Below are 12,176 nucleotides of genomic sequence, written 5' to 3' on the forward strand. Positions count from 1 at the left end.
TTTTCTACATACCTACTTTATCGGAATTCCCCAGTCGCTCCATCAATACCGGAATTAAGGACAGAATCTGTACATCGAGGAAAAGTAAAACCATAGTTCTAGATACGGGTTCTTTAATGTGACTGGTGGATTCTCATGTATATCTCCCTGCTCAACCTATCCAAGCGTCGTATTGTCAGGCTAAACGGATCTATCTAGGTCAAGATTTGTCAAGTCATTTGATTTCTTAAGTTTATCTTTGCCTAGTCAATTCAGCTTTGGTATCTTACACAGAGCCTAGACAATTCAGCTTTCGTACCTTACACAGATCCAGATTGCCTGTTATCAACTTTTGATATCACTTCCAAACACAACATTACACTGAAATATTTTTGGATTTTTTTGTTTTTCTAATAATTTTTGACTTTTTAATTTTCTAATTTTTTTGTTTTTGATTTTTTAATTTTCTAAATTTTTGTTTGTTTTTTTTTGTTTATTTCTCCCCCTAAATTTGTGCATGGAAGAGAATAAAACAAAATGCGCAAATTTAAACTAACCTAAACAAAAATTAATCCTAAAAACGAATCATTTTCAAAAAGTTAACAAGCACATCGAATCGAGCTATGTTAAACGGCTTGGTGAACAGATCCGCTACATTATTATCAGAGCGAGCCTGTTCTAGCCGAATGAGCGAGCGCTCATAACATTCTCTAATAAAATGAATTTTTATGTCAATGTGCTTGGTTTTTGAGTGCTGGACCGGATTTTTAGCAATTTGGATCGCAACCTCATTATCACAGAATATAGGGGTTTCTTGAAAATTCAAACCGTAATCTAACAGCTGATGTTGGATCCATATGACTTGAGAACAGCAGGCAGATGCAGCTACATATTCTGCTTCTGCTGTTGAGGTCGAAACAATACGCTGCTTCTTGCATTGCCAAGACACCAGCCTATCTCCAAGAAATTGACATCCGCCTGAAGTCGATTTCCTGTCAAGCTCGCAACCACCATAATTGCTTTCTGCAAAAGCGTAAAGGTCAAATTCAGAATTTTTCGGATACCAAAGTCCCAATTTCGGGCTGCCTTTGATATACCGAAAAATCCTTTTAACAGCAGTAAGATGAGACAGTTTAGGATTAGCCTGGTAGCACGCGCTTTGACTGACCGCAAACGTAATGTCTGGGCGACTCGCGGTCAGATACATCAGCGATCCAATCATCGATTGGTAGTATGTTGATCTACGGATTCGCCTTCAAGATCAGGAGTTAGCAGTGGTCTCTCCGCCATGGGCGTCGAAACAGTTTTAGTGTCTATGAACCCGAACTTCTCGAGCATATCGTCCACATATTTGGGTTGATGAATAAGGACTCCGGCTGAACACTGTTTCACCTGAAGCCCCAAAAACGTGTTCATCTCCCCCAATGAACTCATCTCGAACTGCTTTTTCATGAGGTCCTCGAATTCTTTGCAAAGCTGAGGACTCGTCGACCCGAAGATTATATCGTCCACGTATATTTCAAGAATCTGGTCTGAACGGACATGCTTGATGAATAGGGTCTGATCGATGATGCCGCGGGAGTAGGCATGGTCGAGCAAGTATTGTGTGAGTGTAGCATACCAGGCTCTTGGAGCTTGATGCATTCCAAACAAAGCCTTGTCTAACTTGTAGACATGATTAGGAAGTTTGGAGTTAATAAATCCAGGGGGTTGGTCAACATAAATCTCCTCCTTCACTTTACCATACAAGAAAGTTGTCTTGATGTCCATTTGGTATACAGTGAAGTTTATGTGAGAAGTATAAGCGAGGAAGAGACAGATAGCCTCCAAGCGCGCAACCGGAACAAAAACTTCTGTATAATCAAGACCCTCTACTTTTCTGAACCCACGGACGACCAATCTCGCCTTATTACTTACAATTACACCCGAATCATCTTGCTTGTTTTGAAACACCCATCTGGTGTCGAGAGATTTCTTCCCTTTAGGGAGCTCCACCAACTTCCAAACCCCAAGCGTTTTGAATTGATTAAGCTTATCATACATGACATCAACCAAGTTGGGCTCATTCAAAGCCATTTCGACATTCTTGGGCTCTATTTGAGAAATAAAGCAAGAATAGAGACATGTGTTGACGTCTCCAATCTGACTTCTTGTTTGAACACCGTCGCTCAGCTGGCCAATGATGTTGTCTATTGGATGATCGTGCTGTATGCGAGAGGGAATTTCGTGATTGATGTCATTAAATGTGACAGGAAGATTATGGATATTAATGGCTCCATCATGTGCTGAAGAATCCATGGTTTATGTAACGGCGTCATGTGGTGAATTTGCTACAAACTCATTTGCGATTTTTTCGGGAAAAAGAAGTTCCATTAGATTTTCAGTGACAACGGAAGCATCTTGGTTCATGAACCCTCTTTCAACTAGAGTTAGAGGAGTAGCATCAGCAACTGGAGCAGCTTGTGGTGTTGGAGACTCTAGAGAAGCAGTTAAAACATATGACTCCACCGGGAGATCAATAGTAGAAACCAATGGCGGTCTGTAGACAACCTCTTCCTCATCATCTTCAATTCTAGTCTTCGAGCTAGAGGTAGACCCAGCCTGGTTATTAGACAACACACAAAAGGATTTTAATAGAAATGTGTAGTCAAATAGCTAATCAGGACCCACCCTAGCATTTGTCTCATTCTCTTCATGCCAACGAACTTCGGAAGACTCCACAATTTGCTTCGTCTTCTTGTAGTATACCCGGTAAGCAGTACGGGTAGCGTAACCAACAAAATAACAATCATCGGCTTTGACATTGAATTTTGGGTTGGATTCCAAGTGAAGAAGGGTACAAGGGCAACCAAATACTCGAAATGGCTGACAGATGGCTTGTGTCCATAGAGGATTTCATATGGTGTCTTCATTTGGGCTTTGTTGATCAGGACACGATTTTGAACATAACAAGCTATGTTGATCGCCTCCACCCAAAAGAAAACTCGAAGCTTAGAATCACAAAGCATCGTCCTTGCAGCGTCTTGCAGTGTTCGATTCCTTCGTTTAGCAGCACCGTTTTGTTGTGGTGTTCGGATGGAGATAAATTGACGCACAATCCCTTTCTCAGCGCAAAATGATCAAGAACAGCGTTCCTGAATTCGGTTCCATTGTCAGTATGAAGTGCTTTCACTCGGTGGCTGGTTTGGTTCTTGATCATCACAATGAACTTCTTGATAAGATCAGTGATCCCAGCTTTGTTGGACAGAAAGAAGACCCGTGTGAAACGAGAGCAATCTTCTATCACCACGAGGCAATATGAATTTCGATTGATGCTGAGGACGTTGACCCGACCAAACAAGTCCATATGCAACAATTGGAGCACCTAACTAATGGAGTTGACCTGCTTTGGCAGATGTGGTTTCCGATGGTGTTTACCTTGAGAACAGGAAACACATTTCTCAAAAGTAATAAAATATCTGACGGCCAAACCATGGGCCATTTCGTTCTTAACAAGACTATTCAGATTCTTTTCATTTGCATGGCCAAGTCGGCGATGCCACAACATTGCATTTTGTTCTGAGACTTTGGAAAATAGACAAGTGACTGAATTTAAGATTAGACATTCTTTATCGATGAAGTTAGTTGAATAACCTTTGTCGCAAATCTGGGATACGCTCAAAAAGATATGCTTTAATTCAGGAGCATAGTTAATGTTCTCAAAACTTAGCACTCCATTGGAAACAGTTCCCTTCTGAGTTATCTTACCGCCTTCTCCACCCACGAAGGAGACATATCCCCCATTAAATGTTTGAATGTCGCACAGTTGGGATATATCTCTAGTCATGTGCCGAGAGCAGTCGTTGTCGACATACCAGGGTCTGATGACATTTGTCCGCAAATGTCCCTACATGATGAGCGGAATCATTTAGTTTTGGGGACCCAGGTCATCACAGTCCTGGGTTGACCCTTAACTTTCACAAATTAATTTTTCAAATTTTCTTTTCCAGCATTTATAGAGGAGGATGATGACTGGTTAGATTTTAATTTTGGCCTCCATTTATGTTTAGTTTTTGAAACAATTTTCTTTTCTGTTTGCTTTGAGCTGATGGATTTTCTACTCGAAAAGTTTGAAGATCTAGGCCTACTCTTTGATGAAATCGACTTAGATTTAGCTTGATTCGGTTTTGGCAAGCTGTTTGTGAATTTATTAAAAACATGTTTGTCCTTTTGAAAAACTGCCTTTTTCTTATTTTGTTTTGTTTTCCATTCATCATCGCGAGATCGAGTTCTTGAGGACTTTCTAATTAAAGACCGTCCTCTAGACTCATTCTCTCCCCTTTTTGTCAAGTGACGCACAAACATTCGGTTTAAGCAATTTCTGGCAATATGACCAGTAGTACCACAATTGAAACAAATCTGTTTATTATCATTAGATTGAGTATTGCTCTTGTTAGATTTCTGGTATTTATTATGTTTTCTAGCATTTTCACATTTGCAGGAACATGTACTAGATGGTGTAGCAAACGTGGAAGATGTAGAAGCATTCCAATCATGATTATCAATTTTATCGGAAACAACACCATTATTTTCAGAATTATAAGTCTGAAACAACACACCACCTGAAATAAAAACATTAGTGTTTGAATTTATCACAGACTCGTCACATAACTCAACACTAAACTTAGACACAAAATTATTTTACTCAAACTTTTCAGCTTCTTGCTACCCCTGAACTACTGACACATATGCAATTAAGGTAGAAATGTTAGTATCCAAAATCTTATTATTAAACCGTGTTGCTTGTTCAGAAGCTAACTTTCCATAAACCATGTAAGGTTCTCTATCAATCTCTTCTTGAGACAAGGGAATAGCAGTGTAGTTATGATTAAAGAGAGGGGGGACACTCTCAAATCCTAGTCCAACTTTTATCTGGTTGCCATGAGTAATATCCTTCCAGTGCATTTGTCCTTCCATCATTTTTGCAACAGTTTCACTTGACCCATCGAATTTTTTAAAATTGAATTCAACATATTCAAAACGATTTTTCAATGTGTCAAGTTCAGCGGTTACAACAACAAATTTTCTTTTGAGATGATCATAGTTCTTGCATTTGCTGTTGTAATCCTCTTCCAGTTTCTTAAAGTCCTTTGTTTTATTTTTTAATTGAGTCTTTAAGGGCTTTTGATTTTTCCTAAGTGTGTATCTCTTATATTTAAGGTACTCGTTCTCTCTCTTGGTTATTTCAATTTGGTCTTGCAAGAATTTAACAGTTTTAATACAAGACTGAGAACAACCAAATTCACTAACCTCGGGTTTGGATGGTTCTGGAGTGGTTTGCACCATGAATGCAAATTGAAGATTCATCATCTCTTCTTCATGATCTTTCTATGTTTCTTCTCTCTCATCATCCTTGATATGAGCAAGATGTGCATTTTTTGGTCCTGAAATATTTAGGGCCTGAATTTGATCTTCCCAACTAAATGATTCGGACACCATTGCCAAGTTAGCAGTCTGATTGCTTGAAGACGATCCTTTGTTAACATAGGTCACCGGTACCATGGTTCGATCAGAATTCTCTCTTCGATCTGGCTTTGGACATTCCCTTGCAAAATGTCTAGGCTCATGACAGTTGTAACTTTGTAGTTTTCCTTTATTAAATCCCACTTTCTTGTTAGAATTTACACTCCAATTGTTCTTTGATGTTTTCTTGGAGAACTACTTTGCCCTGAAAACTGCCATGGCCATTTTCCATGTAATGTCCATCTCTTCCACATCCTCAGGATGGATCTGATCTAGGTCAGCAAATGAGAGTTGTGGGCAGAGTTCTCCGGCCACAAACGCGTTGTAGCATTTTACTAAACCAGTAGAGAGAGCCAGATTTTCTTCCTTTTCGTCTGAGGATGAAGCTTGAGTACTGATTCCATGATATTGAACTGAAGCACCTGTAGATGAACTAACACTAGAACCAACATGATGAGTTAAGGTTTGAAATTAAGGGACTTGAGTTTGTTGCACTTGAGGTATAGCGTATGATATGGGCTGATGAGTTACACAGGGTTGAACTTGAGGAACATGAGCTTGAGGAGCTTGATGAGTAGTGAAGCTTGAGAAAGCGGTGTTGTTGGTGTTTTGAATTCCAAGATTAGCTGTAAAGTATGAATTGTCATGGTTAATCTCTCTTTGTTTATCATTCAGATCACAACCCTTGATGATTGTCATTGTTTCGGCCAAACTCAATCGGTTCAAGTCTTTAGTTTTTTTAATCACTGAGACATTCATATCCCATGATTTTGGCAGAGAATTTAGCAACTTTTTGTTGATCTCCGATGTTGTAACCATCACACCAGCAGAGCTCATTTTTGTGGTGAGTGTGATAAACCTTTGTAATTGATTTTCAAGTGTTTCTCCCAAGACATAGTTAAACATATTGAACTTCTAGCGCACCAAGTCTTAGCGACTTTGTTTCATGTCTTCGTTGCCTTCATAGACTTCTATCAGTGCTTCCCACAAAGCCTTTGCTGATGTATACTCATGGATTCCTTGAGCAATTTCTGGAGATAATGCCATGGTAAGTGTAGTAAGTGGCTTTTCTTGTTCCTCGACTCTTTCAAAATCTCCGGATTTCCCTTTCATATAGGATCAGTGTAGTTTTCAACTTGTTTGTCATTTATGGTGCCATCTTCCAATGTTGTTGTGATACGGATTGGACCTCTCAAAATACTTCTCCAAATTTTAAAATCCTTCATCTTGATATATTTTTCAATTCGATATTTCCATTCAGGAAATACTTCTGCTGACAACAATCAGGGAATTTGAATAGTGGTGCCCATAATAGCATCCAAATCATGATGAGCAGACATGTTTTGAGATTCCATGTTTTAGAAACTAGCAAAACTTTGTTAATTTAGATGAATGTAACCGCACACACTACAACCACACACACCAACAGCACACACTGACCGCACGCACATTGGCCGTACACCTGGCTGCACACTCTAACCGCACACCTGGCCACACACTCTAACCGCACACCTGACTGCACACTCTAACCGCACACCTAGCCACACACTACAACCGCACACCTGACTGCACACTCTAACCGCACACCTGGCCGCACACAGTAACCGCACACCTTCAAAAACCTTCAACCACACACCTTCAAACTCCAACTGCACATCTTTAAACTCTAACCGCACACCTTCAAACTCCAACCGCACAATCAAAGAGTATAAATGCAGTTCAAAAACAACAAAATTTCTCAACAGCACACTCTAAAATGCTTCAAATTGATACTGAATTGGCTCTGATACCAATTGTAAGTCCCAAATCTGATGGATCCAAATCCGTAATCAATAAAATATTAGCAATCAAGTAGAGTGTAGAGTGTAGAAAGAGTAAAAGAAGAATAACATCAAGCATGCACACATCTATTTCTCATAAATGTCAAGTACACCTTGAAACACACACATACAGACATTACATCACTGACACAAACACACAGCTCTTTTATATTATCCATAGCTGCACACCGATGTGCAGCCGCACACACTTGTGCGGCTGCACACACACACAAACTTATCTAACATATACCACCGCACCATACTCTATCAACCTACCAAGATCTATACAAAAGAATGCCTAGCCCAAACCACAAAAGTATAGCCTTTCAGTGTGTCTTAACTTTATTTGTTGTTATAACCTAACACCTAGTTATTATGCATCATTTCATCCATTCATTATTGATTTTCACTTAGATCTTCAAGTGTTCTTCAAAACACCAAGAACACACACTAGTGTTCTTGGATCTTAAACACCCAATCAAGCTTCTATCATGGAAGTACACTTGCCCTAGCTTCTTGTGTGCTTAATATGAACTTGTTTACACATGGAAAACATCAAGAATCACATGATCAATGCAGTTTACGACCAAGGGATGTTCTTGGGCCGTAAACTCCTCTAAATGGTGTTAAATGAACCGTAGTCCCTTCTTAAGCCTTTGATGCTAGTCTTGATCCTTCCTTGAAGTGTGTAATACCTTAAACAACAAATAAAACATGCCCCCATAAGAGTTTATAGCTGTAAACACATAAGGAAATGGTCCTTAGGCCGTAAACTCTACAAAGTGGTGATGTTGTGCCCCTAATGCTTCCTAAGGCTTGGACATGATCATTGGATGCTCAATCTTGACTTATAAGACCTCAAAACACTAAATGGAACTTAGTACGATGAGTTTACGGCCATAAACTCATGGGGAAATGAACATGGGCCGTAAACTCTATAAGGAGTGGTCCTTGGGCCATAAACTTCGATGTCATTGTAACAACGTAAATTTCAAAAAAAAAAATTCATTTTACATCAACCAAGTTCATATAAAAACATTCTCAAATATTTCCAACAGTAGTTTCTGAAACATTACATATCCCAAGATCATAAAAATCAAACTCTCTCTCTAGTGTGTATGAGTGATGTCGGCACCTTCCCACGGTCCTCACTAGTACCTGAAACACATAACACAACAACTGTAAGCATAAATGCATTGTGAGTTCCCCAAAATACCGCATACAACACAGACACCACTCGAGCCTATAATACGACCCTCCGGTCCGTGTGTCTCAGCGGGACCCTCCAGTCCTGTAGCTCGTTCGACTCTCTAGTCCAGTCATAGCTCGTTGGACCCTCCGGTCCGGTCTATAACATCATACAACATACATATATCACATAGCACATAATCTCATATGTAACACATAAGACCCTCTGGTCAACACATAATACCACTCTAGGTAACGTATAGTGAGAAGACTCACCTCAGGTGTCTCGGTAAGTCTCTGACTCAGTAGAAATCTGATCTAGCCTCCGCCTAATCACATAAAGTAAATACTCTCATAAATATAACTATACTCAAACCTTTCTTAACACCCTCAGAAGGGTAAAAGACCATTTTACCCCTCTCTTAGATTAAAGGCCTCACTGTTGACCAAACCCTAAAAGTCGACAAAAGTCAACGGTCAAACTTTGACCCGAATCGTCGAGTGCACTTGGGCGACTTAGCAAGTCTACACGTGTCTACTGACTCTCCTAGTCCGTCTTGGCACGTCGAGTCCTTCCCCTTACTCGACGAGTCACACCTGGCATGAATCACGGGGCCACCCCGACTCAACTCACCGAGTCTCAACAACAACTTGGCGAGTTCTGTCTTGAACTCCAGTCCCCTAACTCTCCTTAACTCACCGAGTTATTTCCCTAACTCGGCAAGTCTACTCACTGAGTGATTTACGGGAAACCCTCATCCTACTCGCCGAGTCTAATCTTCGGACTCGGCGAGTTCATGCCATGCACAAACTCCATAGACCTCCTGAGGTCAGATCTGTTCCTTTAATTCATAGATCTGGCCTTTCCAATCATGATAATCATGTAAAGTTCAGACCTTGACACCCATATAACATCTAAATGGTCTAACTTGGTGATTTAGCCCCAAAAATGACATCATAAGCTCATGGATCCCAAAATAACTCATAAAGCTCTAAGGGTTAAGGTCTTTGGACCTCTTTGGGTCCAAATCCAAAGCATAGACTCGAGAAGGCACCAATTGCTCCACTTATCCATCCTCTAAAGGGGTTAGAAAACCCTAACTCTAGGAATCAACACCAAAACTAAAGAAGGTCTGAATAAATACCTCAATATGAACTCTATGAGCTCTGGAGTCACCAAAATCGCACCTCCTTCAGCCTCCTATTGCCTTGGTTACCTCCTTCTTGCAAATACACCAACAAAAGGATCAAGAATCGCCTATCCTTCCTTACAAACGCTCTAGATCTCTTAGGGTTTCTCTCTGGGGTTTGGTAGCCGCAAATGACGGCCCTAAGGGCCTTTAAATAGGTCCCAAACCCAGGAAATTAGGGTTTTACTAAACAGCGTGGACTCGCCGAGTCCACTCATGAACTCGCCGAGTCCGGCTGTGAACCCAGATACGAACCGCGACCATACTCGGCGAGTTTAAACACCAACTCGCCGAGTCTCCTCACAACTTCAAAAATAAAGGAATAAACTATTATACATGGGAATCTAGATGTTACAATTCTCCCCCACTAGAATTAGACTCCGCCCTCGAAGTCTTACTCTGCAAACAACTCTGGATGCTGCTCCCACATCTCACGCTCCGGCTCCCAATTCAACTCTGACCCTTTCCGATGCTGCCACTAGACATGCACCGGAGGCACCTCATTGTTCCTCAAAACCTTGATCTTCCGATCCCTGATCGCTACTGGTCTCTCAACATAATTCAAGCTCACATCCACCGGAATATCTTCTAATGGCACCACTGTCGACTCGTCGGCTATACACTTTCGCAGCTACGACACGTGGAAAGTGTCATGAATCCGACCCAACTCTACTCGTAACTCCAAATGGTAGGCTACCCTGCCTACCCTCGCGATCACCCTAAGAGGACCAATATATCGGGGCCCCAACTTGCCCTTTTTCGTGAATCGAATCAATCCTTTCCAAGGAGAGACCTTCAGGAGCACGAAGTCACCATCCTGAAACTCGAGCTCGGATCGGCGTCTGTCCGCATAACTCTTTTGATGATTCTGAGCAGTCAACAACCTCTGTCTGACCTGCTAAATCTACTCTGTTGTCTGAAGCACGATCTCGATACCACCCATCACACGCTGCCCTACTTCTCCCCAGCAAATGGGGGTCCGACACCTCCTCCCATACAATAGCTCAAAGGGTGGCATACCAATGCTCGAATGATGGCTATTGTTGTAGGAAAACTCTGCCAAGGGCAAATACGTGTCCCAACTCCCGCCGAAATCCAACACACATGGTCGGAGCATGTCCTCGAGTGTCTGAATCGTCCGCTCACTCTGCCCGTCAGTCTGTGGGTGGTATACGATACTAAAATTCAGTTTCGTACCCAATTCCTCATGAAACTTCTTCCACAATTTGGAAGTGAAACGTACATCTCGATCTGAGACAATCAAGATCAGCACTCCATGCCGCGATACCACCTCTCTCACGTACATCTCTGCCAACCTCTCCGCAAAAGAGCTCTCACTGATAGCCAGGAAGTGAGCGCTCTTCGTCAACCTGTCCACAATCACCCACATTGTATCGACACCTCTCGCAGTCTTTGGCAATTTGGTGATGAAATCCCTGGTAATCTGTTCCCATTTCCACTCGGGAAACTCTAACGGCTGTAGCTTACCATGTGGACGCTGGTGCTCGGCCATAACCCTGCGACAGGTCAAGCATCTCTCTACAAACCATGCGACATCCCTCTTCATACAGGGCCACCAATACTCCCTTTTCAGATCCAAATACATCTTAGTGGCCCCGGGATGGATCGAGAACTTCGATCGATGAGCCTCTTCCATCAAAATGGTACGCGTTCCGCCCACCGACGGTACCCATATCCGACCATGAAATGTCATAAGCCCCCGGCTATCGGTAACGAATTCTGATACCAGCCCGACAACTCGCTCTCTCTTCTGGCTTTCTGGCGTCACGGCCTCAGCCTGGGCCCCACGAATAGCGTCCAACACCGGGGTCATCACTGTCAATCTCAAACAAACATCTCGTAGCGGGGCGCCCTCCGCCCTACGGCTCAGTGCTTTGGCTACAACATTAGCCTTGTCCGGGTGGTATATGATTTCACAATCATAATCCTTGACCACATCCAACCACCTCCTCTGGCGCATATTCAGGTTGGGCTGATCCATCAAATACTTCAAACTCTTGTGGTCTGTGTATATCGTAAACCGAACCCCATACAGATCATGTCGCCAGATCTTGAGGGCGAACACTACCACTCCCAATTCTAGATCATGAGTGGGATACCTCGACTCATGAGGCTTAAGCTGCCTTGATGCATATGCTATCACATGTCCCCTCTGCATAAGTACCGCTCCCAATCCGGATATCGATACATCTCAATAAACCACAAAATCCTCCATCCCTTCCGTAAGGGCTAACACTGGGGCTTCACATAATTTCCGACGAAGTGTCTCGAACGAGGTCTGCTGATCTGGACCCCAAGAAAATGCAGCACCCTTCCGGGTCAACCTGGCGAGTGGCACGGCGATCTTGGAGAAATCCTTAATAAATCTCCGATAATATCCGACCAAACCCAGAAAGCTCCTGATCTCGGTGGGTGACCTCGGCACCTCCTAACGCATCACTGCCTCAATCTTGGTTGGGTCGACCAATATCCCTAC

This window comes from Lactuca serriola, chromosome 5 (assembly GCF_051521515.1).
Source record: "Lactuca serriola cultivar US96UC23 chromosome 5, Lser_US96UC23_V15, whole genome shotgun sequence".
Lineage (NCBI taxonomy): Eukaryota > Viridiplantae > Streptophyta > Magnoliopsida > Asterales > Asteraceae > Lactuca > Lactuca serriola.